The sequence below is a fragment of the Gigantopelta aegis genome, chromosome 15 (genome assembly GCF_016097555.1).
Source record: "Gigantopelta aegis isolate Gae_Host chromosome 15, Gae_host_genome, whole genome shotgun sequence".
NCBI classification, from domain to species: Eukaryota; Metazoa; Mollusca; class Gastropoda; order Neomphalida; family Peltospiridae; genus Gigantopelta; species Gigantopelta aegis.
In genome coordinates, this window is record NC_054713.1 from 18,408,639 (window position 1) to 18,432,444 (window position 23,806).

The window sequence follows — 23,806 nt, forward strand, 5'->3', positions numbered from 1 at the left end:
TCTGTGTGGTCCTTAACCATATGTCTGACGCCATATAACCGTAAATTAAATGTGTTGAGTGCGTCGTTAAATAAAACACTTCTTTCTGAAGTGTCTGTGGTCATCTTTGAAGCGCGAAACCGACATATTAAGAATGTTCTAAAATATAATAAATAAATAAAATAAATAAATAAACAAATAAATAAAAAAGTTTGTTTTGTTTAACATCACTGGATCACATTGATTATATTTTTAATCATAAGCTATTGGTCGTCAAAGGAAACTAATGCAGGATAGTACATACCACTGCCTTTGATATGCCAGTCGTGGCGCACTGGCTGGGACGAGACTTGAAAGCAAGTTAAAGTTAAAGTTTGTTTTGTTTAACGGCACCACTAGAGTACATTTGGTAATTCTGACATGTAGTCTTAGAAAGGAACCCCCCCCCCCCCCCCCCCCCCCCCCCCCCCCCCCGTTCATTATTAGCAAGGGATCTTTTATATGAAACCATAAAAATGCGTTTAGCTCGTACCAGCCGTGGTGTACTGACTGGAACGAGAAATAGCCCAAATGGGCCCACCGACGGGGATCGATCCTAAACCGACAGCGCATCAAGCGAACGCTTTACCACTGAGCTACGACTCCCCCAATGCCCCCCCCCCCCCCCCCCCGTCCCCCGAAACTTAAAAGAATGAGACTCAGATGCACATATTCTGTCCCGGACCCAAGCCACTGGCTATCCAGAGATTTGGCCCGCGGCAGACATGCTTGAAACCTCTCTCTCTCTCTCTCTCTCTCTCTCTCTCTCTCTCTCTCTCTCTCTCTCTCTCTCTCTCTCTCTCTCTCTCTCTCTCTCTCTGTCTGTCTGTCTGTCTGTCTGTCTCTCTCTCTGTCTGTCTGTCTGTCTGTCTGTCTGTCTCTCTCTCTCTCTCTCTCTCTCTCTCTCTCTCTCTCTCTCTCTCTCTCTCTCTCTCTCTCGCTCTCTGTCTCTCTCTCTCTCTCTCTCTCTCTCTCTCTCTCTCTCTCTCTCTCTCTCTCTCTCTCTCTCTCTCTCTCTCTCTCTCTCTCAAATGCACATATTCCATAAAATCACTAGATTCGGCCCTTGCATCAGATACCATAATTATTCGAAAAACCGAGAATCCCAACGCCAGTTCTAACGGTTAACACCCGGCGCCTCGCGAATGGATACGTTCATAAACGCGGACGTCGAATCCAGTCCGGAAGAAAATCGGCCCTTCTGGCGCTTCAAAGCGTTGACTTAAAACCCGCGGTTACAAAACGGCGCGAAATGGCGCGAGCGTTCCACTTACAGGTGGCGACCATACCTGCGAGCCCTTCGCCAACCAATCACAGCCGCCGATGGATCGATACGAGAGACGAGCTATCTGATAAGGTGTGGGTTGGCAATCGGAACAGAACAAAACAGCACGTGCCGCGGTGATTTGTAGAGATTTTTAATACACTTTCGCTTACCTTACAGCACGGATTATGATACATTTTGTTCACGTTTCCAAACGGAATACGCACAACACACGACTTGCCGCGAAAATAAAAGGTACGTACACATATATGATTATCTAGTGATCAAAATAGTTATTGTCAGGAATTGTATTACCGAGTGTGTTGATTATTAAAAGTAATTAATACACAGTGAAACTTCACTAAACAGGACATGCATGGGATTAAGAATTTTGTCCGGGTTAATAGAGGTGTCCGGTTTTTATGGCTTTGCATTGATTTAAAAAAACAAAAAAACCTTTTGTTGTACTCTGTCGTTTGTTTCCGCAGGTGTCCTCTTCACATTCGGCTATATACATACATACATATATATATATACATATATATATATAATATATATATATATATATATGATATATATATATATATATATATATATATATATATATATATATATATATATATATATATATATATATATATATATGTATGTATATATATATATAGGCAAAATTAAAGGAAGTAAAGTTTGCTTAATGACACACAAAAAAGGAAAGTTAAATAGAGAGAGAGTAGTTTCACATGTTTGTTGTACCAAGGCAGTTGACGATATACTTTGAAAGCGAAAACAGCATTTTGCAGTAGTTGACGGTGTTGTAAGATGGGAAGCCGGGATTGGGCCTTTAATAATACGTATGTTGTAATAAGAAAAGGAAAGGTATTCAATATATAAAATATTGTTATTTCGACGCATCCCTCTGAAAAGGGGCAAGGAATAATTCGTATGCACTTTCTCCACAGACAAGACCTTTGATGAGTTTGTCATTGGGCACTCTTTAGGAAGGTTTATATAATCTATAAAGGGCGATCATTCCTACGACTCATCGCAACTCAAGCGAGCACTTTACTCACCCTCTCCCCCCCCCCCCCCCCGCACACACACCAGATGTCGTTCCTGCGGGCATACTACCACGGAGGTACATTCCTCACCCAGCCTAGTGGTGGAAATCCTCGACCAGACAAAAATTGGATGTGTCGTCATCATACGTCTACGTAAGATGGTTCAGCCTGGGCAGTGGCAGTCCTCCTATAAACCAAACATTGACAGTGATCCCTATAATAGTCACGACCTTGTGAGAGATATTTTAGACTCCGTTTTGTGCCGAGATACTATTTTGAAAGCGTTAAAGGGACATAGCCTAGTTTTTAAACACTAAAGCATATTTGTTTTTACCATTAGAGCCGTTTTTGGTAACTGAAATCATACTTTCCTTAAATTTTATTGTTTACATTATCCATTTGCGTACATTCAAAGTGTTTGGGTCATCCTGACGTTTTTAATAACAGAAAATGCATTTCTCATATTTTAAAAAACGCACGTGCGTCTGAGAAGTAACAGTTATGGAGTCGAGTTTTAGTCTTATTTTAGAGGGTATTTCATCATTTCAAAGTCACAAACTCATGTTTTACTCAGTTGTAACTTTATAAAAATGTGTTAAAGGTTTGTAGATTAACTAAACTTAGTGTGCATTTTCATGGGCTGAAACTAAAGTCTGTCCCTTTAATAGCTTTATCATTCAGATTAAGCTGCCACGTGGGCATGCATATAACAAAGTGGCCTCGTTATAACACCATTAACCAGTATTGGCTACTAGTTACAGTGCCGTATGTTCCGTATCAGAAGATTTCGGACAACCTCTTAAAGGCGCAATCTCGTCTCACTTCATTTAATATCGCTTTGTAATAACAGATACAAACTCAATTAGTTTTTAAAGCCGCCGACCCTTATTAGGTACTGTAAAATATTTTCTGTTATTTCAACAAAACCAAAAATAATAATAATAAAAATTTTAAAAAAAATCATTAAAATTATACATACATGTATCTTAAAACGTTTCAGTGAAATTGTCATTTATTATTATTATTATTATTATTATTATTATTATTATTATATTTAAAACAAGTTTGTTTTACGACACCACTAGAGCATTTTTTCCATTAGCAGCAAAGGATCTTTTATATGCACTTTGCCACAAACAGGAAACTACATAGCACGGCTTTTGAACAGCTGTGTTCTACCGGCCTCGGTGGCGTCGTGGTTAGGCCATCGGTCTGCAGGCTGCTAGGTACTGGGTTCGGATCCCAGTCGAGGCATGGGATTTTTAATCCAGATACTGACTCCAAACTCTTAGTGAGTGCTCCGCAAGAACAGAACAGAACAGAACTGTATTACACTCGGTTCCATCGTTCGATGGCATCAGAGGAATACATAAATAACATAGCATAAACAACATCAAGATGACAATATCTGAATAAAAACGAATAAAATATATATACACAATAGAAGTCTTAGGAGGAGCAGAATTGTTTGTTGATAATAACAATAAATTTACACAATTTCTTAAGGGTGCCAATATTTTTACAACTGAACAGCTTTTTAAATTTATATATATTTGGTCTATTTATGTAGTACTTTTTAATATATTTAGCCCTTTCCGCTGTAAATTTTGCACAGATAAATAAATAATGAAACTCATCCCCAACATCGTTTGTAGTACAATATATACATTTTCTATTTTCATATAATATGTTCCTCCACCTTCCTTGTTCAATTGGTAAAAAGTTATTGGCAATACGGAAATCTAAGGAAGGTGGTGTACATAGTTTTATCCAGAATGTTAAATAAGATTCAACTCAAGTTTATCTTTAAATATTCTATAGGTCAAACCCTTAGATGAGTTTGAGATTTCACTTTGCCAGTGTTGTTGAAATTGGTCTTGAATGTCTTTGTTTGACTAACTTTTTTAAACTTAAGACTGATCTAAAGGTCTGTGTATCCTAAATATTATTAAGACCAAGATTATAAAGATATCTCTAATATATGTTATCCATTTATTTTCATACCACATTGTATATTATCATGATATAATAGATGATAGATCTGTAGAGAGAGTTTGGTAGGTTTTCCCCGTTAAAAGACGAGCCCAATAAGAAACCATACGTACAGATATTGTTAACGACAGTGGTTTCCTACCAACTCTCCATACAACATATATACAGGTGTGCTCTTTCTTAAAGGTACTAGATAACGTAAAAACTGTATATGTACATTTTCTATTATCCGAGTATTCTCAAACCCCAGATTTCACACCCATACAGTAATATTGGAAAAACAATAGCGTCAATAATTTTAGTCGATATTCAATTGACAAACAGCATTCATTCGATTTTTTCAAGATTAAAAACATGACTTTTCGAGCCTGTTGTACTAAATTATTTTTACATTGATTAAATTTGTTAGTTTTTTCGAACCATATTCCCAAATACTTGTATTCATTTACATTTTTAAGGCAAAATTATCTAAATAATATACTTTAGTATAGTCCTTCTTTGTGCCTCCGAATATAATAATAATGGTTTTTGAGGTGTTTATAGATAATTTCCATGTTTTGCAATAAGAGTCATAGGCATTTAATATATGTTGCAGTTCCTCTTCTTTTCTTGCAAGTAGGACTGTATCGTCTGCATATAACATAGTAAGAATATTTATGCCCAAGTCCAGATATATTTCGAAATCAAAAGCATTAATAGTAACACCTTTACACTGTTGCGACGTTAAGAACTCTTCCAAGTCATTTATAAATAATGAGAATAAAAGAGGTGATAAATGTTCTCCTTGTCTCACTCCTATATCACATGCAAAGTAGTTCGACAATTTACTCTCCTTTCTAATACTTGAACCACTGTACATACTATGAATGACTCTAAACATTTTCCCATCAATATTATACTTTAACAGTTTAGACCAAAGCCCTACCCTCCATATAGTGTCGAAAGCCTTTTTGAGATCGATAAAAGCACAACATAATTTTTCCTTCTTCCTTTTTAGCAGTTCAATTATCAAATGAAGTAAAAACACATGAACATTTGTTGAATAACCTTGTCTAAAACCAGCTTGAGCTTCCGATAGCGTATCGCTATTTTCAAGATAATCAGTCATTCTATTATTGAGCACATTAGTGAACAGCTTACTAAAACGTTATAATAGAGTTATAGATCTATAGTTATCAACACATCCCACATCTCCGGCTCAATGGGTAGATGTAAACCACTTGCACCGACCAGTGATCCATAACTGGTTCAACAAAGGCCATGGTTTGTGCTATCTTGCCTGTGGGAAGCGCAAATAAAATATCCCTTGCTGCTAATCGGAAAGAGTAGCCCATGTAGTGGCGACAGCGGGTTTCCTCTCAAAATCTGTGTGACGACATATAACCGTAAATAAAATGTGTTGAGTGCAATTGTCCCCCTCCTAGTGCTGGAGGTAAACCTCAGATTCCGGCAAAAATTACAGAGATATATTGAGCAAAATGTGTAAACCTGAGACCTTTTTACAATGTATTTCAATCATTCTACCCTGAAAATTAGTTGTAATTCATGTACAAATGCGCAGTAATTCGTTTGCAACCTTATATAGCTGTTTGGTTGTAATGCTAATATGAATGAATGTTGTTATCCTGATTCGGGCATTTTCGTTTAATTTGTACAACAGCCAGCCTGCCCCCTAACAAAAATTGGAGCCCGTACGCATATGCCATAGGCTATGGCAGTCTTGAATCAACACACAAAACGTACGTGTATGAAAATCAGACAGAACGTAAACTGTACTTTTACAATAATATCCGTACCGCTTAAAAGGACATACCCTAGTTTTTAAACACAAAGGCATTTTTTCTTTTTACTATTAGAGTCGTTTTTGATAACTGAAATCATTCTTTACTTATATTTTATTGTTTACATTATCCATCTCCGTACATTCGAAGTGTTTTTGGTCATACTGGTATTTTTTATATTTTTAAAAACGCACGTACGCATGGAGTCGAGTTTTCGCTTATTTTTATAGGGTAATTCACCATTTCAAATTCACAGACTCATGTTTCACTCAATTGTAACTTTATCCAAATGTGTTACAGGTTTGTAGATTAACTAAACTTCGTGTCACTTTTCACGGGTTGAAACTAGGGTCTGTCCCTTTAAAGATTCATAGCTTACGGTGGTTTTGCGTACACCTGGCATGATCGCGGTGTCGACGGGAGGCCTTGTTTATTACACAGATACGCGTGTATATTACACAAATATGCGTGTTTATTGCAGGAATGTATTCATGTGTCGTACAGGGAAAATGTGTCTATTTCCTTCGGAGCATGACAACGCGATAAAAATATGCGCCAGAAGCGCGATTCAGTTTCGTTCATTGATGTGATGTAATATTGGTATCTGGTGTATTGCTAACAGAAACACGCGCTCATCAGTGTGTGACACATTATTACAGGCGCGGATTGGGGGTGGGGGGTTGGGGGTTGGGAGGGGGAGGTTGAGGACTGTCCGGACCAGTCCCTGCTCATGACAAAGACAAACAAACAACAACAAACGTTTGTTTCCTCTTATTTTAAAGAGACAGAACCTAGTTTTTAATCACTAAGGAATATTTTTTACTACTAGAGCCGTTTTTGATAACAGAAATCACACTTTACTTAGATTTTATTGGTTAGATTATCTATCTCCGTACATTCGAAGTGTTTTTGGTCATCCTGGTGTTTTTAATATCACAAAATGCATTTGTCATATTTTTAAAAACGCACGTGCGTCTGAGAAGTAACAGTTATAGAATCGAGTTTTAGTCTTATTTTAGAGGGTATTTCACCTTTTCAAAGTCACAAACTCATGTTTCACTCAACTGTAACTTTATCCAAATGTTTTACCGGTTTGTAGATTGTGCATTTTCATGGGTTAAAACTAGGGTCTGTCCCTTTAAAGTGGGTTGTCTATAGATCACCCCCCCCCCCTGCAAAAAATTCTGGATCCTCTCCTGTATTATGTGTGATTAAGAACCTGCCCGTACGAGGTGCGAAAATCCGGAAAGTTATGTAGTATTTTACACGTTTAAAGAGTCAAACGCGTTGTCTTAGGCGGACACCACAACTATTCAAGAATGGCTGTCCAATACATGGGCTAGGATAAAGTTAAATTTTGTTTTGTTTAACGACACCACTAGAGCACATTAGTTTATTAATCATCGGTTATTAGATATCAAACATTTCGTAATTTCGAAATACATATAGTCTTAGAGAGAAGGAAGTAAATGTTTTGTTTAACGACGCCCTCAACACATTTTATTTACGGTTATATGGCGTCAGACATATGGTTAAGGACCACGCAGATATTGAGAGAGGAAACCCGCTGTCGCCACTTCATGGGCTACTCTTTTCGATTAGCAGCAGGGGATCTCTTATATGCACCATCCCACAGATAGGATAGTACATACCACAGCATTTGTTACACCAGTTGTGGGGCACTGGCTGGAACGAAAAATAGCCAAGTGGGTCCACCGACCGGGATCGATCCCAGACCGACCGAGCATCAAGCGAACGCTTTACCACTGGGCTACGTCCCACCCTCTTAGAGAGAAGGTTTGATCATACAACCAATCATCCACGGCGAACGCTCTACTGACGGTTAGGATCGATCCCCGTCGGTGGCCCCATTGGGCTATTTCTCGTTCCAGCCAGTGCACCACGCATATCTTTTGCTGCTAATGGAAAAGAGTAGCCTATGAAGTGGTGGGTGACAGCGGGTTTCCCCTCTCAATATCTGTGTGGTCCTTAAAGCCGCACACCCTAGTTCCATCCAGCGAAAATAAATTATAATTTGGTTAATCTACAAACCTGTAAAACACTTAGATCACGTTTTTATCAAATGGAGTGAAAAAGCAGGTTTTATATCGATAAATGCCATGGGAATCCCCATGTCCCAATTGCTTGAAATAATTTTGAAAGTTAGTATTCTGATGTCACCGGTAGATGTCGCTCGAAGCACAACAATGCCTACGTCACGACAAATTTCACAGAGTGCGCACCTCTCCTGGACATGTTCCAAATGTTCTGTCCTGGTTGTATCCCCTCTCCAGATATCGTAAAACTTAGCAAAATTATTGGTTTTAAGGGTTTGTAACGTTTTGTATTGAGACGCTTACTTGTCTGAACTTTATTGTTACTGAAAATGTTCACGAACTGTGAAGAAAAATCTCACAAATGAACAACAAGCAAACGACAACAAATCGGATGCTGATTGCGCGAACCGTTGAACGCACGAGAAAACAACCACTAAAACCGACCCAAAAATGATAACGGTCACGTGGTATACCAACGTCTGTGACGTTTACACAGGAAGATTCGCTCTAAAAATAGATTGGACCTCGCTTGCTTAACGGTTTTTTCTCGAGTGCACGCCTTTTGTTAAGAAATACAAAAAATGCATTTCGTGGTTTTACAAACATCAGGATTACCAGGATTACCAAAAAGCACTTCAGGTGAATGGAAATGTGTATTCTAAATAATAAAATGTAAGTAAAGTGCAATTTTATTTGTGAAAAAATGGGTTTAATAGCGAAAAACAACGCCGTAATGGTTAACAACTAGCCGTAACTAGGGCGTGTCCCTTTAACCATATGTCTGACGCCATATAACCGTAAATAAAATGTGTTGAGTGCGTCGTTGAATAAAATATTTCCTTCCTCCTATCGACGGAGCCGACTCCCGCCTGTACTATGATGAAAACACAGCACCTACAACGTTAATGCAATTAACGAAACCACTGAGGCGGCTCTAATACAACTGCATACTCGGTTCGTGGTGAATTTAAAACGAAATCCACCACTGACATGAAACTAAGGAAACTAATTGAGTGCGTATTGTTATTTTGAAACTTGTGAGACAGAGAGAGAGGAAGATAGGAGATGGAGAGAGAGCTGAGGAGAGAGAGAGAGAGAGGGAATAGGAGACGAAGAGAGAGAGAGAGAGAGAGAGAGAGAGAGAGAGAGAGAGAGAGAGACAGACAGACAGACAGACAGAGGGACAGTCAGACAGACATATATACATACAAAGAGAGACAGAGACAGACAGAGATATAGACTTACAGAGACAGAGAAAGACAGAGAGAGACACATAAAGAGACACAAAGAGAGACAGAGACAGAGACAGAGAGAGAGAAAGAAGAAAATAAGAGAATTTTGAATTTGTTTGTTTAACGGACACCCACTAGAGAAGAAGGACAAGAGAGAGAGAGACAGGGAGGGAGAGGAGACAAGATAGGAGGGAGGGGGGACAGGAAGCGAAAAAGAGGAACCAGAGAGGAGAGAGAAGGAGGAGAAGAGGGAGAGAGATGGAGAGAAGAGGAGAGAGAGAGAGAGAAGAGAGAGAGGAGAGAATTTGTTTTTTGTAAACGACACCACTTAGAGAGACACACAGAGAGAGAGGAGAGAGAGACAAGAGAGGAAGAGGGGGAGGGAGACGTGAGAGGAGGAGAGAGAGGGGAGAGAAGAGAGAGACGAGAGGAGAGAGGGGGGAGAGAGAGAAAAGAGGAGAGAGAGAGATGTGGAGAAGAGAGAGGAGGAAGAGAGAGTAAAAGGGAGGGAAAGATAGGAGAGAGAGAAGCTAGAAGAGAAAGAGGAGAGGGCAGACGGGGGAGAGAGGAAAGAAGGGAGAAGAGAAGTCAGAGGGAGTAGGGGAGACAAAGAGGGAGAGAAGAGAGAGACAAGGGGGGAAGAGAGGAGCAGAGAAGAGATGGAGAGGGAGAAGAACGAGGGAAGAGAGAGAGGGAGAAAAGGAAGGGAGGAATCGGAGAGAGGGAGAGGGGAGGGGAAAGAGACAAACGAGAGGAGAGAGAGAGGGAGAAAGGAGGGGGGAGACAGAAAAGAAAAGGGGAGGGAGAAAAAGAGAGAAAAGAGACAAGGAAAAGATGGGAGGGGGAGAGAGAAGAGAAAGGAATATAAATAATAAATAGAGGGGGGAGGGGTAGGAATATGAGGAAGAAAAGAGGGAGAGGGAGAAAAGAAGGAGAGGAGGGAGCGAGGGAGGAGAGGGAGAGAGAAAGGGAGAGGAGGGAGGAGATAGGGGGGGGAGGGAGAGAGAAGAACAAGGAAGAGGGGGATAAAAGAGAGAGAGAATTGGGGGGGGAGAAAAGGAGAGAGGGGAAACAGACAAGTTTGGAAAACAACAGAGGGAGAGAGGAAGGGGAGAGAGGGGAGGGAAAAAAGAGGAAAAGGGAGAGGGGGAAAAAGGGAAAAAGAAGGAAATAAAATTAGGGAGAAACTGAAGACTACAGGGGAAAGATCATATGGGGGAGAGAGGGAAGCGGAGGGAGAGAGAGAAGAGGAGGAGAGAGAGAGGGGGGGAGGAGAGAGAGGGGGAGGAGAGAGAGAGGGGGGGGGAAAGGAGGGGAGGAGAAGACGAGAAAAAGGAGACGAGGAGAAGGAAAGAAAGAAAGAGATGGAAAAAAGATAAGGGAGGGGGAAGGAATTTGAGAAAGGAGAGAAATGGAAGGAAAGGTAGGGGGAGAGAAGAGAGAGAGAGGAGAGGAGGGGGAGGGAGGAGACAGAGAAAGAGGAAAGAGAGAGAAAGATTCTAGAGGGAAGAGATGGGAAAGAACGACACCACAAAGAAAAGAGACACAGGGGAGAGACAGAGAGAGGAGACAGAGACAAGGAGGAGGGGGGAGAGAGCGTGAGAGAAGAAAGATAGAGAGAGAGATAGAAAGATAGAGCAATTAGACATAGACAGAGGAGAGAGATACAAGAGAGAATGGAGCCACGGGAGAGGACGATGACATAGAGAGAGAGAGAAAAGATTCAGATAGACTAGAAGATAAGACAGACAGACAGACGAGACATGAGAAAAATGTTAAATTATAAATGGTTAAAGGCATATTGTTATTTTGAAACGTGTGTGTGAGAAGAGAGAGAGAGAGGATCGATAGAGAGAGATGAGAGAGTTAGAGAGATGAGGAGAGAGAGAGAGAGAGAGAGAGATAGAGGATAAGGGGGGGGGGAGTGAGGGAGGAATGAGGAGGGGAGACGGGGGAGACGGGAGAGGAGAGCATGAGCATTAGAAAGAGAAAGAAAGATGGGGACTTTGTATCTTATATTTATTTGGAGTTCACGCACCAGTCTCGTATATCCACAGGGGATCTAAGACTGTGACGAACGTTTTAAGGGGGGGGGGGGGGGGGGGGGGGGGGTCGGTCGAATCATGCTCTCCCGAATCGTGCTCTTATAATCGCATTCTCGTGAACATATCAGTTTGTAACTTATTAACAGTGAAAAGCGGAGAAGAGGTTAACATGTCGATTTGGTTATTGCTGGACAGTTTTATTAAAGACTTGCTGGCGATTTTTTTTGTGTTTTTGCCTGCCCTCCATCCACAGTGTAATGGAACTAGACTGTTCCACGAAACGAACCTGGAAGTGAGCACTACTATCGTCTACGGAAAACAGCTGTGTATGTCCTGTCTGCGGTATGCTGCAAATAAAGATCCCTGTAGGTAGTACTAAACCAAATAACATCCGGCTGGATCAAAGTTCGAGATGCACTTAATTTTTGATAGGAAGGAAAGAAATGTTTTGTTTAACGACGCACTCAACACGTTTTATTTATGGTTATATGGCGTCAGGCATATGGTTAAGGACCGCACAGATATTGAGACAGGAAACCCGCTGTCGCCACTTCATGGGCTACTCTTTTCGATTAGCAGCAAGTGATCTTATATATGCACCATCCCACAGATATGATAGTACATACCACGGCCTTTGTTAGACCAGTTGTGGAGCACTGGCTGGAACGAGAAATGGCCCATTGTCTTAAGATGTAAATCATGTAACCCATATGCACCGACTAGTTGCGTGTCCATGACATCGTGCTTAATCCCAATAGTATAGACACTAAGACAGATCATGTAATCAACATTAACTGGTTCGGGTCCCTGGCGGGGAAAATCCATGTTTCACTGTCGCAGCCATTTGGGTTTTACTACAAATCATGGACAAGAAATAAATAAAACTATCCACGTCCCGTGGGTTCTACTTAGGATAAATTCTACCACACACACACAAACACACACTCACCATCCCAGCCAGTGCTGATATATCAAAAGACGTGGTAACTCTCTCTCTCTCTCTCTCTCTCTCTCTCTCTCTCTCTCTCTCTCTCTCTCTCTCTCTCTCTCTCTCTCTGTCTGTCCCTGTCTCTCTCTCTCTCTATCTCTCTCCCTCCCTCCCTCTCTCTCCCCTCCCTCTCTCTTTCTCGCTCTCTGTCTCTTTCTCTCTCTATCTCTTTCTCTGTCTGTCTCTCTTTCTCTCTTTCTCTCTGTCGCTCTCTATCTCTCTCTATCCCTCTCTCTTTCTATCCCTCTCTCTCTCTCTCTCTCTCTCTCTCTCTCTCTCTCTCTCTCTCTCTCTCTCTCTCTCTCTCTCTCTCTCTCTGTCTCTTTCTCTCTCTTTATCTGTCTCTGTCTCTGTCTCTCTGGCTCTGTCTGTCTGTCTGTCTCTCTCTCTCTAACTCTCTCTCTCTCTCTCTCTCTGTCTCTCTCTCTCTCTCTCTCTCTCTCTCTCTCTCTCTCTCTCTCTCTCTCTCTCTCTCTCTCTCTCTCTCTCTCTTTCTCTCTCTCTCTCTCTCTCTCTCTCTCTCTCTCTCTCTCTCTCTCTCTCTCTCTCTCTCTCTCTCTCTCTCTCTCTCTCTCTCTCTCTCTCTTCCCACGATTATTATTAAACAAATATTCCTTTTCTTCTTCTTGATTACCTTCTGACCCTGACTGACAAATCTAATCAGTGCATATTGCACCCATTGACGAGCGTGAACCTTAGACTAGTAGTTGTAAACACCAATGAGGACAGCGTGCCCAGGACAGCGTGCTTGAATAAAATATTGAAAATAAATTAAAATGAACGAAAGATATTGAGTCGTATACCAACTTAAACAATGGTCTGACATCTAAGATAAAATTTGTTTTTAATAACACCATTGACTGATTGATTGATTCATTGACTGATTTGTTCATCCATTCATCAATCCATCCGTCCATCCATCTATTCATCCATCAATTTCCATTACCACAAACACACTGTCCCATGGATAAACGGTAGTTCTTAAGTACTGCATTGACTTGCATTAAACTTTGTCGTGGTAATGTGCTCGCTAGATGCGTGGTCGGTTGACTATCTCCCGTTCCAGCCACTGCACCACGACTGGTATATAAATTACCGTGGTATGTGCTATCCTGTCAGTGAGATGGTGCATGTAAAAGATCCCTTGCTACTAATGGGTGAAAAAAATGTAGCGGCTTTCCTCTAGTGGTGTTATTAAACAAGACAAACTTATTTTAAGCTTTGTCGGGACTTAGTGAGCGGAGTTTTGTTTAGACGAACGACATCAGCGACATCGGCTATTGGATGTCAAACATTTGGTAATTGTGACACGTAGTTATGAAAGAAAACTCGCTATATTGTTTTTCCTAATGCAGCAAGGAATCTTTTATATGTACTTTCCCAAATCCATGAAAGAACATACCACGGCCTTTAACCAGTTGTGGTGCACTGGTTGGAACGAGAAAAAAACCCAATCAGTTGAATGATCCACCGATGTGGAAGCAGAATGACGTCACTTGAGCAGGCTTCTGCGGATTGCAAAACTAAATCCTGGCAACCCATTTTGCTTTTACTTAAAGGGAATTCCTGAGTTTTCTGCAATGTTTAAGATGTTATCAACTAACAGAGACTTTTTGACGACTGTAATTACATATCAAATATATTTTTCTGCATAAAATATTAGTGGCTGTATATTAAACGTGTTTCTGATCGTTCTGATATTTGTACTAGGTTAAATTTCCTTTTATTTCCTAAAATATAGTTTTTTTCGTACGTAATTAATTAATTATTTGTAGACAAAATCCATTTTGGGCTTCTTACAAATATTAAGACGACCAGAAACACATTGAATATACAGACACTGATATTCTAAACAAGAAAATATATTTCATATTTAAGTTTATTCGTAGAAATATTTTATTTTTCGGAAACATCTTATAATGCAACAAACTCAGGAATGTCCCTTTAAGACGACCAGAGACACATTGAATATACAGACAGTGATATTCTAAACAAGAAAATATATTTAATATGTAAATTTAATCGTATAACTATTTTATTAGTCGGAAACATCTTACAATGGAGCAAACTCGGGAATGTCCCTTTAACCCATCATAACCATGTAAATTGTGTCCTAAATGACGGGCGAACGAAACTATCGTTCGCGCAGTTTTGAGATCCCTGCCGAGCTATTCTTGTCTTCTGGGGTAAAAAGTTAAAATCTTTCTTTCTGGTTTAATTACTGTATAAACTAAAGAAGGAAATGGTTTATTTAACGACGCACTCAACACATTTCATTTACGGTTATATGGCGTCAGACATATGGTTAAGGACCATACAGATATTGAAGGAGGCAAACCCGTTGTCGCCACTTCATGGACTACTACTTTTCGATTAGTTTTCGTGTTAAAATGAATCTGGGAAACAGACTGTCAAATTTGGCTTAAAATGTCAACATGACATTAAGATAATGTAATACTAAAATAAAAATAATTTGATTTAAGAATAACATTCACGTTTCTCTCTTCTATTGCTCAGTGTAACATACATGTATGATCATTATATTATTCTATAATATCTTATTATAAAAAGTTTGTTTTATTTAACGACGCCACTAGAGCACATTGATTTTTTTTTATCTTATCATCGGCTATTGGACGTCAAACATAAGGTCATTCTGACACTGTTTTTTTTTTAGAGCAAACCCGCTGTCGCCACATAGGCTACTCTTTTACGACAGGTAGCAAGGGATCTTTTATTTGCGCTTCCCACAGTCAGGATAGCACGAAACCATGGCCTTTGTTGAACTAGTTATGGATCACTGGTCGGTGTAAGTGGTTTACACCTACCCATTGAGCCTTGCAGAGCACTCACTCAGGGTTTGGAGTCGGTATCTGGATTAAAAATCCTATGCCTCGACTGGGATCCGAACCCAGTACCTACAATCCTGTAGACCGATGGCCTAACCACGACGCCATCGATGCCGGTCAATATCTTATTATCTCCTGTAAAGCCCGTCTCGTCACTGTCAAATATTGTTATTGTATGTTTCTCATATGCCGTTGTGTAACGACCTGGGCGCAATAAAGTTATTTTATGTTATGTTATGTTCTGTTCTGTCGAACGGAAGATCATCGTTCTTAACATAGCTTTGGCCAGTAACGTTTCATTTCAACTTGTTTTCGTGCTTATATCCAATTAAGGTTCAAGCACGCTGTCCTGGGCACACACCTCAACTATCTGAGCTGTCTGTCCAGGACAGCGGGTTAGTTGTTAGTGGTTAGTGAGAGAGAAGAGGATATAGTGGCCTTACACCTACCCATTGAGCCCTTAAGAACTCGCTCTTGGTTGGAGCCGGTACCGGGCTGCGAACCCTGTACCTACCAGCCTGTACTCCGATGGCTTAACCACTGCACCACCGAGACTGGTTGGCCAGGAACAAAAGTCTTCTGAGTGAAGACCTCATTCCAATCAGGCTGCCCAATTAGGATTCCTCCGCTAGTTTAAACAGCATGGACGAGGCGGAAATACCTAGCTTAGGAAACGAAAATTAAGTCTAATCCTCTTGACCACTGTCCAGTGTTGCACGGCGATTGGTCTACGGAATCGTAATTAACAAATCAATCAATGTGGTATCAGACGCTAAGACTCGATGGAACACAAACAATGGGAAGTCGTGCCTTGTCCTTAGCTGTTAGTTTGCTTCACCAATCTCCGTCTGGGCGTCTCGTTCCAGCCAGTGCTCCACGGCTGGCATATCAAAGGCCGTGGTATGTGTCTGTGGGATGGTGCATATAAAAATCCCTTGCTACTAATAGAAAAAAGAGCTTGCTCTGAATGTACACGTTAATTCCTTAGACCTAATGGAAAACAAAAATGTAGCGGGTTTCCTATCTAAGTCTTAATTTCGAAATTACCCAATAAATTGATGTGCTCTAGTGGTGTCGTTAAACAAAACAAACTTTTATATATATATATATATCGAAATTATCAAATGTTTGACGTCCAATAGCCGATGATTAATAAATCAATGTGCTCTAGTGGTGTCGTTAAAAAAACAAAAGCCACACACTTTATTTCGTATAGTTGTGCGTGATATGTACCCACGCAAATTCCATGTAAACAATTAAATGTATTAATCCCAACCTATCAAAACATGAATTAAATATATTTTTACAACAATACAGGCAAAGGACAAACACAATACATCTTTTATTTGATAATGCTATCTGTAATAGGTTGACATCCAACACACAGCTTGATACACATCGTCGGTGATCTACAAAACGTTCGATATCTGACGAAATTGACCACCTGTACATTGCCACTCTATAGCGGTTATCGATGTACATTCAACATTGTCGGTTTTCACAATGACAACTCTGTATGCGTTTCTGCTCTGATAATTATTAACACTGTGCTAGAATGTATCAATTGACACACGGCCAAATTGGACGTTTTGACAATATTTGTTACGGTAATGTAATACTGCAATAGATTTTTGTTGGAAAAAAGAAATGTTTTATTTAACGACGCACTCAACACATTTTATTTACGGTTATATGGCGTCAGACATATGGTTAAGAACCACACAGATATTGAAGGAGGAAACCCGCTGTTGCCACTACATGGGCTACTCTTTTCGATTGGCAGCAAGGGATCTTTTATATGCACCATCCCATAGGCAGGATAGCACATACCACGGCCTTTGATGTACCGGTCGTGGTGCACTGGCTGGAGCGAGACATAGCCCAACGGGCCCACCGACGGAGATCGATCCCAAACCGACCGCGCATCAAGCGAGCGCTTTACCAATGGGACAGCGGATTTCCTCTCTCAATATCTGGGTGGTCCTTAACCATATGTCTGACGCCATATAACCGTAAATAAAATGTGTTGAGTGCATCGTTAAATAAAACATTTCTTTCTGTTTCTTTTGCTCTCAGACGTGTATAAACATACAGTGCAACGTCTTTGGTGTTTTGAGGAGCGGCTGGCGTGTATTCAGAAAGGGTGTTGGGGATACGCCCGCTCCACCCCCCACCCCACCCCACCCCCGAACTATGAAATGCGTCAAAAATTCCAATGCCCAATTACTTACTGAGTTAAAGCTAAAGACACCATTAGAACACATTGATTTACTCACCACCAGCTATTGGATGTTAAATATTTGGTATTTTCGACATATTATATAAAAAGTTTCTTTTGTTTAACAACACCACTAGAGCACATTAATTTACGAATCATCGGCTATTGGACGTCAAACATCTGGTAATTTTGACATATATAGTCTTAGAGAGGAAACCGCTACATTTTTGTTCCACTGACAGGACAGCACACACCACGGCTTTTGGTGTATTAGTCGTGGGACCCTAGTTATGACGGTGGGGGAAAAACAGTCAGAGAATCCTACGACGGAAGCACATCAGGTGACAGCTCTACCGACTAAGCTAAAAACAGTTTGTTTTATTTAACGACACAGCTAGAGCACATTGATATATTAATCATCGGCTGTTAGATGTAAACCATTTCGTAATTTTGACATATAGTCATAGAGAAGAAACCCGCTACATTTTTCCATTAGTAGCAAGGGGACAGATCAGCACATACCACGGCTTTTGATATATTAGTCGTGGAACGCTGTTTATGGCGGTGGAAAAAAAAAAAACAGCCAGAGAAAGGATCCACTGAGGAGATCCGATCTTACGACGCAAATACGTCGAGCGAGCACTCTATCGACTGAGGGACATCGGTCTACAGGCTGGTAGGTATTGGGTTCGGATCCCAGTCGAGGAATGGGATTTTTAATCCAGATACCGACTCCAAACCATGAGTGAGTGCTCAGCAAGGCTCAATGGGTAGGTGTAAACCACTTGCACCGACCATTGATCCATAACTGGTTCAACAAAGGCCATGGTTTGTGCTATCCTGCCTGTGGAAAGCGCAAATAAAAGATCCCTTGCTGCTAATCGGAAAGAGTAGCCCATGAAGTGGCGACAGCGGGTTTCCTCTAAAAAATCTGTGTGGTCCTTAACCATATGTCTGACGCCATATAACCGTAACTAAAATGTGTTGAGTGCGTCGTTAAATAAACCATTTCTTTCTTTCTTTCTTTCAAACCAGACGCAATAATTATTTAACCACTGTCAGCTGTGGAGCGGGACGTAGCCCAGTGGTAAAGCTCTCGCTCGATGCGCGGTCGATCTGCGATCGATCCCCGTCGGTAGGCCCATTGGGCTATTTCTCGCTCCAGCCAGTGCACCACGTCTGGCATATCAAAGGCCGTGGTATGTGTTATCCTGTCTGTGGGATGGTGCATGTAAAAGATCCCTTGCTGCTAATCGAAAAGAGTACCTCATGAAGTGGCAACAGCGGGTTTCCTCTCTCAATGTAATATCTGTATGGTTCTTAACAGTAAATAAAATGTGTTGAGTGCGACAGCGTGTTTCCTCTCAAAATCTGTGTGGTCCTTAACCATATGTCTGACGCCATATAACCGTAAATTAAATGTGCTGAGTGCGTCGTTAAATAAAACATTTCTTTCTTTCTTTCTTTCTACCGACTGAGCTGTAGTGGTTAAGTCGTCAGACATAATAGGCTGATAGGTACTGGGTTCGCAGTCCGGTACCGGCTCTCACCACACCCACTTCTCTCTAACTAACCACTAACAACTAACCCACTGTCCTGAACATACGACACAGACAGCTGAGACAAGCAGGCAGACAGGCAGAAAGGCAGACATGCATGCATGCAGGCAGGCAGGTAGGCAGAGAGACAGACAAGTAGACAGTGATAGCGGTGTCAAGGGACAGGTCCCAAAGGAACAACATACAACCAAAAAAAAAAATCCAAAAAAAAATCCCATTAAAGCACACATGGATGTCCTATCCTCTTTGCGGTGACAGCTACTACAGCGGCGAACACACGGACGGTCGTAATTACGGACTATTTCCGTGCTTGGGTTGACACTGATACCTCGTGGCCGTGTCAACAGGATAAGGTTAAGTCTAAGATCCTTCCTCTCAGCACGCCAGAGACACGTGCTGTGTTTACGTATTATTCAGTTACTGTCAAGAATGCCATGTCATTAGAGACATCAACGTCAGATTGGGGGGTTTTCTGCTGTTTATTTCAAATATGCCCGCGTCGTGTATTAGAAAAGGAAATGTTTTATTTAACGACGCACTCAACACATTTTATCTACGGTTATATGGCGTCGGACATATGGTTAAGGACCACACAGATATTGAGAGGGGAAACCCGCTGTCGCCACTTCATGGGCTACTCTTTTCGATTAGCAGCAAGGGATCTTTTATGTGCACCATCCCACAGACAGGATAGTACATACCACGGCCTTTTTTTACACCAGTCGTGGAGTACTGGCTGGAACGAGAAATAGCCCGATGGGGATCGATCCTAAACCGACCGCGCATCAAGCGAGCGCTTTACCACTGGGCTACGTCCCGCACCCCGGTCGGTTTAGGATCGATCCCCATCAGTGGGCCCATTGGGCTATTTCTCGTTCCAGCTAGTGCACCACGACTGGTGTAACAAAAGCCGTGGTGTGTGCTATTCTGTCTGTGGGATGGTGAAATATAAAAGATCCTTTGCTATTAATGGAAAAATGTAGCGGGTTTTCTCTTTGAAACTATATGTCAACTAATATTTGTCATCCAACCGTGGCAGGGCTATTCGTAGCCATTCGAGGCAAACATGGGACTTAAGCTATTGGACATAAAGCCTGGTAGGTACTGGGTTCGCAGCCGGCTCCCACGTAGAGCGAGTTTTAACGACTGAATGGCTAGGTGTAAGACCACTACACCCTCCTCTCGCTCGCGCTCTCTCTCTCTCTCTCTCTCTCTCTCTCTCTCTCTCTCTCTCTCTCTCTCTCTCTCTCTCTCTCTCTCTCTCTCTCACTAACAACTAAGAACTATCCCATTGTCCTGGACAGACGGCCTTGATAGATGAGGTATGTGCCCAGGACAGCGAGCTTGAGCCACGATAGGATATACAGTAAGCATAAAAATAAGTTCAAATGAATGAACAATCACAATCTGATGCAGAAAAATATGTATGTGACTGATCTGTGTCATTGCAAGGTCGACCTGAGTTAGCCTTAAATTTACGACTAAACCACAGTTCGTATTACTATTAACAATATAGCAAATATAGATTGCAGTTACACATTTCGTTTTGTTTTGTTCTTAAAATGCTCCATCTTCCGTAATGATGTAATTTCCTGCGTCAGACTGATGCCAAACACATGTAAACGTACATGTACAACCAATCGTTAATCATATTTACGATATTTTTTCTGAAATTTTACTTGTGGCGCATATTTCACCACTTTGGCATAATTCAAAGGAAATGGATAGATTTCCTGTAATCCAACATGAATACATTCCAGTAACAGACAGGCATATCTGTGTAATAAACAAAACCTTCTATCAGCACTGTAATGATGAGGTTAGGTGTACGCAAAGTAAAGGAAAACTAGCAGGGCCGTAGCTAGGGGGGGGGGGGGGGGGAGTGTGTGCAAATATTCGTAAAAAATCCGGAAAAAATTATAAAAACTTAAAGAAAATTCTCTTCTTAACCGTTTAAGGAGTTTTAGACTATTAACTACTCGGTTGCCCCCCACTCATTCCCCCCCCCCCCCCACCCCACCCACCCCACCGTTTATCTTGCACTCGTGAATTGATGTTATCCTTCCCGAACCTTTGACGAGTGAAGGACAACATCAATTCACGAGTGGAAGTTAACCGGTATTGCCGCCGAGTAGCGAGTTGGGTATTCTATTTACCTATTATCAATCTTTACCAATTTATGGAAGATTTTCAAACAATATTGCTATTGAAAACACGTTTGTACGTTGAAAACAAGAGACAGCGTTGCGTCATAGCTGTAACGTACGTATCGCTGATGACATAAGTGGTAAAGCGCTCGCTTGATGCGCGGTCGGTCATGGATCGATCCCTGTCGGTGGGCCCATTGGGCTATTTCTCGTTCCAGCCAGTGCACCACGACTGGTATATCAAAGGCCGTGGTATGTGCTATCCTGTCTGTGGGATATGCATATAAAAGTTCCTTGCTACTAATGGAAAAACTATATGTCAAAAACTAATGTTTGACATCCAGTAGCCGATGACTAATAAATCAATGTGCTTTATTGGTGTCGTTAAACAAAACAAACTGGCACCACGACTGGCATATCAAAGGCCGTGGTATGTGCTATCCTCTCTATGGGGTGGCGCATATAAACGATCTGTTGCTACTAATAGAAAAATGTAAATATTTCCTCTCTAACACAAATGTTTGACATCCAATAACCGATGATCAATAAATCAATGTGCTCTAGTGGTGTTGTTAAACAAAACAAACCTTTTTTTATAATCACTGAAAAACTGGTCACGGTCTATTGCTGTGAAATCGTACAAACGTACATCTGACCAACAGCTTCCTAAAATGTCTGACGTCACACACGGACTTTTAGATTTAAATAAGGAAAACCTCAGCAACGCTGAAATGGATCAAAGTGAAAGTTCACGTCGGAAGATTGCCATTTAATATGGAAATATACTCTTCAAAGAAAGTAGGGGAACCTGAACTATTAATGTTAACTATTAGACGAACATAGGTTTGACCACAGACTTCCTAGTAAAGAACGTTAGGTCTGTTTATCAACACACCGAAACACATTCCATAGTTTGCACATATGCATCACGCAGTTGCCCCGTACACGTGCGTGGGGTGTCATTCTCGATTTTGACAATTTCCAGGAAGGTCCATTAATCACTGTGGAACATTATTTCTGTCAATCTTTTTCATTCAGTTGATCATACAGTTGTTATTGTTTTGTTTTTAGTAATTTTTATTGTTTGAATTTGTGATTTACTGATAAAAAAAACCCCGTCAACTTTCAAAGTTCACTTTTGACCCCAATCGTCGTTCAAGATCTTTGGTGGTCATAAAACCTACTGTAGTACTGAACTACCGGTTGTAATGTTCAAGATCTTTGGTGGTCATAAAACCTACTGTAATACTGAACTACCGGTTGTAATGTTTGCCCAATTAATTCACTATTATTATATAACCATTCCCCACAGCTAATATACCTTACAATTTTGGCAATTGTAAATTCTTATTGAGTTCCCCTACCTTTTTTGAAGAGTATATATTGATTAATTTGAAATTCTAAAAACAACGGAGGATTGTGGATTCTGTGGGTCGGGAGATCACTAACAGACGCGCGGGAATCAGGTAGACATGTGGTGTGTGTGTGTGTGGGGGGGGGGGGGGGGGGGATAACAAATCAAGGGCGCAAAGCAAAATGTCTAGGGGTTTCGGGAGTGTGCTCCTCCGTAAGCCGTTAAAAACTAGATGTCCTAAAATGCAATTTCCTGCATTCTACAAGTAAAATTCACCTCTGCCTTGAGATTTACTATCAATAATATTTTTAATTCAGAATTATTGGGGGGGGGGGGGGGGGTCCCCTCAAGCCCCCTGCTTCTCCGGACCTTACTAAACGAATTCAAATTCTAAACGAAATAAGGCAACGGATAAATTTGTGGATTCCTTTGTTAGAGTATTTTTTGTTTCTAATGTATTAAAATATTATTTTCATTTCAATAATGTGTTATCTGTGATATACCTTTTTTCATTTGAAAATGTCCATTATTCTCCCTATACGTGTCTATTCGTCAAATAATGGACATTTATTTACAGTATAATGGATAATTGCAAAAAGGCTGGGGTCGTTTACATACCAACAGCCCAGATATAGTACACTAATAACAAAAGATTACGTCACAGCTATGTTTTAATGTCTGTAAAACATGTATATTGCTGGTATTATATTATAATTTATAAAGAGTACGATTTACACATTGTCGGTATTTCATACACATGGGTTTTAATTGCTGTTTCAAGCTTACGGTGACAGTCACCAGTTTTTAAACGCTACGACATATTTTTTTTCTTTATTAAAGCCGTTTTTGACACGTTAAATTAGAAAGAAAGAAGTGTTTTATTTAACGACGCACTCAACACATTTTATTTACGGTTATATGGTTTTTTAAGTTTGTTTTATTTAACGACGCCACAAGAGCACGTTGATTTTTTATCTTATCATCGGCTATTGGACGTCAAACATATGGTCATTCTGACACTGGTTTTAGAGGAAACCCGCTGTCGCCACATAGGCTACTCTTTTTACGACAGGCAGCAAGGGATCTTTTATTTGCGCTTCCCACAGGCAGGATACCACAAACCATGGCCTTTGTTGAACCAGTTATGGATCACTGGTCGGTGCAAGTGGTTTACACCTACCCATTGAGCCTAGTGGTTAGGCCATCGGTCTACAGGCTACTAGGTACTGGGTTCGAATCCCAGT

The 23,806-nt window shown here is 40.9% G+C and overlaps 1 protein-coding gene across 1 annotated transcript in view; it reads left to right on the top strand.

Annotated features, from left to right (window-relative positions):
- The first annotated feature begins 1,359 nt into the window (after positions 1-1,359).
- The window catches only part of LOC121390537 (G-protein coupled receptor dmsr-1-like), an 83,830-nt gene continuing 61,383 nt past the window's right edge, over positions 1,360-23,806 (top strand). The window contains exon 1 of the mRNA XM_041522370.1: positions 1,360-1,537. The gene's annotated coding sequence lies outside the window, so the exon portion shown is untranslated. The remainder of the gene's footprint in view (positions 1,538-23,806) is intronic.